Genomic DNA, 5,474 nt, shown 5'->3' on the forward strand with positions numbered 1-5,474 from the left:
TGAAACCAACCGAGATGAACCACCAAGTTGGCTTGAGTTGAGCTAGGAACAAATGCACCATTACAGCTGAGGTCTTGCGAGATCTCAATTTTTTGGGCCACTGAGATGCCTATCAACATCAAGATCTCAAACCATGATTGGACCACTCACTAGGCCTAGAATGGGCTTCCCACAACTCCCACTACCCTCTTTGAAGCTCCCACACCCCAATAACACACTCACCAAGACATCTCTCTCAATCGAAAGCAAGCATGCCTTAGACTAAGCATGATGCCAGATCAAACACCTGTTTGGTATTGTTTTCTTTACAACAAACATAGGGTGGGTTCTATAAGGCATGGGTTTTTGACGCCATAGTCTAAGCTATAATGGGCCTTTCGAAAGGCACATGAATATAGGCTTAACTGGTCAGTTTACCCCATATTAGAGTTTGAACTAGTTCAATATTGGTTCATATTAAGTTGGAGTTGTTGGGTCAATTTTAAAAAAACAAAATTTCCTAGATGGACTAATCTTGAAAAAGATTTATCTAATAAGATGTTTTCAAAAAAGTTTTACTCAAATGGATTATGTTTTTGAAAAAAATTATCAAATCTCAAGTTTTGTCATAATTTTTTATGCGTACCCTCAAGGTAAAGTTTATAAAAAATTAATTAGTATTTGCTAACTTTTAAAAAAAAAATCCCGAATTCAATTCAAAAGAGTTAGACAATGTCATAGTTTGAGATTTTTTGGTAACTTACTCCTAAGAGGTGGTTACTAGCAGTCAAAATTAATTTTTTTAATTTAAATTATTATTTCGAAAAGGAAAAAAAAAAAGTAAAGAGGAGTTGGTAAGAAATTATTATAGACGAATTTTTAAAAGTACAATATTTTAAAAAAAAATTTGAATGCTAGTACTAATTCTTAAGAATAAATTACTAAAAATCTCAAACGTGAGATTTTCTAACTATTTTTTAGGGATTGAATTAAGGGGGGAGTTCTTTAAAAATGTAAAAGAAAGAGCAACAAAACTTATATATATACTTCACTTTGAGGCTAATTTGGGTAGTTCATATTAGAATATTGATTGTGAAGAAAAACTTATCACAAAATTTGGGATCTGATAATTCTTTTCAAAAATTAATCCATCTTGAAATTTCCCATTTTAAAATAGGGTAGAGGAATCTTTTAGACTGTAATTGGGCCCTATTCACACTCCCACGCAAGTAGCTGAAGTTGTGTTATGTTTTAAATATAATTAGTATTCCTTCTAAGTTAAGGACTTTGCAGTTGACTGGTCCCACCCCTAATGAATAATTGTACCCCTAATCCTGAGGGGATGGAATAAGACAAGAGGTAATGATTTTGCTGTTCCAGAACTAGGCAGTTACTGCTACCTTCCCCTGCTTGAGAGCTTTGTTAACTCGGTGAGCTGATCAAAAAAAAAAGAGGGAAGAAAAAAAAAGTCAATCCCTAATCACTGGCCCACATTGCAGCCCCATTAATCCTTAGAAGAATAGAAATAAGACAATTTAGGGTATCAAAGGTTTTTGGATAGAGCTGGTTCAGGATCTGTTAGGGCGCATTTGATAACGTTCTTCAAAAATATTTTTGGCATTCTTTTGTTCTTTAGGAACGGAAGAACGGGTTAAAGACGTTTGATAAAACGGTTCGTTCTTCTCTTCCTTAAGAACAAACCGGTCAAAAAAATGTTCTAAAGAATGCTTTTTGCAGAACATCAAAAAGATGTTTTTACCAAAGAACATTAACGAGTAATAAAATTGGTTCAAATTGAAGCTTTAAAATGAGATTACAAACACCAACTTTATTTTTCAACCCAAAAAAGAAAAAGAAAAAAACACCAACTTATTCTATTATTAGTGTTCTGAAAATATTTTCAGAACGGATTTATCAAACGCCATTTTCAAGCAAAGAACGGTCTTTTAGTATAGAAACATTAAAAAACGATTTTGCATAAGAACTGGTTTTTCAGAAAAATATTTTCAGAACGGATTTATCAAACGCCATTTTCAAGCAAAGAACGGTCTTTTAGCACAGAAACATTAAAAAACGGTTTTGCATAAGAACTGGTTTCTCAGAACAGAAATGTTACCAACGCATACTTACGGTCAAAACAGAACTAAAATTCAGGTCCGAATATCTAGATTAGAACCCTTGTATCTGGATATTTCAAATACCTGAATGCTAGAATGTTTCCGCATTTGATTAGGGTTCGTTAGGGTTTTTTTAGAGCGCTCAGTTAGCTTGTAAAGGGGTCTAGTTTGGTGTTAGAGACTTATTAGGGTCAGAGTTCTACGGGTCTAGGATGGAGGCTTAGCAGTTGTGGAGCAAGGGTTTTGAAAATATAAGGTTAGTGTTTATAGTTTCAGAATTAGGGTTTTATGATTAGGGTTTGGGGATCAAGGACCAAGGTTTTGTAGATTTCAAGTTAGATCTAGGGCTAGGGTTTCACAGTTAGTTAGGTTTCAGGAATCTAGGGCAGCAAGATATTAGGGTTTTGGAATAGTGAAACGCGCTGCCAGGGGCGGACCTGCATTGGGGCCAGGGGGGGCCATGCCCCCCCCCCCCGGATTTTTTAGAATTTGTTATAAATTCCTTAATTTTTTGGTTTTTATGCTAATTCCTTTATTTTTCTTCAGCTTTTTCTCTTTCTACATGTGAAATGTCACTATTTGCCCCCCCCCCCAATATTGATAACCATTTTTAAAGGTAATATAAAAACTAGTTCCTCAATCCCTATTTATTCTCCTCTTTCTTCTCTCTCATGTTTTCTTTTTATTTATTCTCTTATCTTTTTATAAACGTGGGTTAAGGAAAATTTTTGAAAAAAAATCTTATTAGATATTCAAAATTTCATTCCTAATTAAAAATCAACTCCTCAATCCGTATTTATTCTCTCCTCTCATATTCTCTTTCTATTTATTCTCTTCCCTTTCTATAAGTATGGGTTAAGGAAAAATTGGAAAAAAATCTTCTCCACAATTAGGTATTCTTTCTCTTTCTCAATTTATTTATCGTTTCTATTTTTTTATTTTTTTTTTTTTTATTTGATTTTATACTATTTGTTTCTTTATTTCTTTTACAATTTTTGTTATTTGATTTTATAATGTGAATAAAATGTCTATAGTTAGTAAGGTAAAACTACCATTGGTTTGCATCTACTAACAAAGAAAATTTTGGTTTGCGTATGACTTTCTAGGGTTGAATTCATGTTTTTTTTTTGGGCTTTAATTTATCTATATTTGTCAAAAAAAAATTATTATCAATAATGGGCCCTACAAAATAAGCATTAGTGCTTCCCGACGGGAAGGTTATCTGGATTTTTATTCTTCGGCCCCCCCCACTTTTGAATCCTGGGTCCGCCCCTGCGCGCTGCAATTGGGATTGAGTAACAATGGAGGTAGAGGGATAATGAAACTGCAATATGGTAGAAATCGGCTGAAGGGATTAAGAGACATGGATTCTAGGGTGTATAAAGAAGTGGTAAAATGGGGTAGGGATGTTCAACCAAAAATTAAAAGAGTGGGATGGGGAATGGAATATTACTTACCTATAACACAAGTTTGAAAATGGATTGAGATGATGATGGATGAGGTGGAGGCAGGCTACAAGCACCCCGAAGGAGAACCCTTCAAATAGAAAACCCTAGGTTGCTCACTCGATCACATGGAGGTCCCTCACCACGGATGAGAAGCTCTAGTAACACCATGTTTTTAAGTAGGAACACTCTTTTTATTGATCTGTAATATGAAATCTGAATTCATATTAATCTGAAATCTAAATCTGTTACACACATAGGCCTTGTATTTATAGCCTGGAATTGACTTTCCTAGTTGTACTCAAAATAGGATCTAACAACAACAATAACAACAACAACAATAAGCCTTGTCCCAACTAAATGGAGTCGCCTACATGGATTCTTGCCTTCCAATCAGTTCTGTTTGAGGCCATGCTAGATACAATGCCTAAGCTATACATATCCTTTCTCACCACTTCTCCTAAGGTTACCTTAGGTCTACCCCTAGCTCTTTTAATTCTTTCAATATGGATTGTATCACTTCTCCATACAGGGGCATTTATAGGTCTTCATTGAACATGACCGTGCCACCTTAAACGACTTTCTCGAAGCTTATCACTTATGGGAGCAACTCCTAGACCAACTCTAATATGATCATTTCTTATCTTATCCATCCTAGTTTTGCCATTCATCCATCTTAGCTTCTTCATTTTTGCGACACTGAGTTTATCTATATGATTTTTTTTAACAGCCCAACACTCTGCACCGTACATCATCTAACTTGAATATAAATAGGACTCTTATTACTAACCTAATAACAATTGTTTACTCATGTGCATCAGGCCCTTGATAAGCATTATTTAATGCTGATAAGCTCTATTTAATTAAGGCACATTACTTCGGATAGACTTGACCTAATTTAATTTAAACAAAATAAAAACCTATTTTCGTACTCGACCTGAATGTGAACTTCTGGGCCCATAATATAAGTCCACGTCTACATAAACTTGCTAAATAGAGGCCCAACTTCTATACCTTCTATACCTGTCAATCCTAAGTAGGGAAATTGGCCAATTTGGTGCTGGACAAGCATCAATATCTCAAGATCTACCCATCTCAACCAGAGACCCAACACACCAAATTTAACAACCACTATCCCAATAACCAAATCAAATCCAACCCAGGGAATTAGAGGTCAATTAATTTAGAATCCACTGGGCAATCACTTCTAGAAGTACTCCATACACCCTAACTGAATACTAATCTAGTGGTCACCCCCTGCCCCCCACGAAAAAAAAAAAGACAAAGGAAACTGGTTCAGGTATTCCCCCATGGAGAAAAATTGTTAACCAAAATCAAACATAGATCAATATCAAGGACGAAATTAGCATCAGAGAGGATTAGACTAATATTAGCCAGGAATAGCTTCAAAGAACCAAATTAGGGTCTGATTTAAAGGATGTGTGCCATGCTCAACAGCAAGGAGTTTAGGGCCATAAAGAAGATTGCCATCAGAAAAATGGTGAGCCAAAGGTTACCAAATCCGTTTCATTAAATTATTAAAGTTAAAAAGGAAAACTGGAGAGATATTCTTTTGCAGAACATAACATTGTCAAACAGGAATTCAATTTCCGTCAGTAGAACACAGATCAAGATCAAGGAATAAAATCAGAACCAGAAAAAAGATTAGACTGGTACTGGTCACGGATATTATATTTAGAGTAACAATATCTTCCAAACGACAGTGCAGGATAGGCAACCACAAGAAGCTAACAAATATTAAGCATATGGCAAGTAAGAACATACCTGCAGCCCATGGTCTACCATCAACAATGGCAAGGTGTGCATGTAGCTTTTCAATCTCACGTGCCATGGATACTAAGTTCTTCTCCATCGACTGTCTATGTTCCATGAACTCAATGTTTGCCTTCTTTTCAACTCCCCAGCACCCCCA

Source organism: Hakea prostrata, chromosome 7 (genome assembly GCF_041222555.1).
Source record: "Hakea prostrata isolate BN-2017 chromosome 7, UWA_Hpros_2, whole genome shotgun sequence".
In the NCBI taxonomy this organism is placed as follows: Eukaryota; Viridiplantae; Streptophyta; class Magnoliopsida; order Proteales; family Proteaceae; genus Hakea; species Hakea prostrata.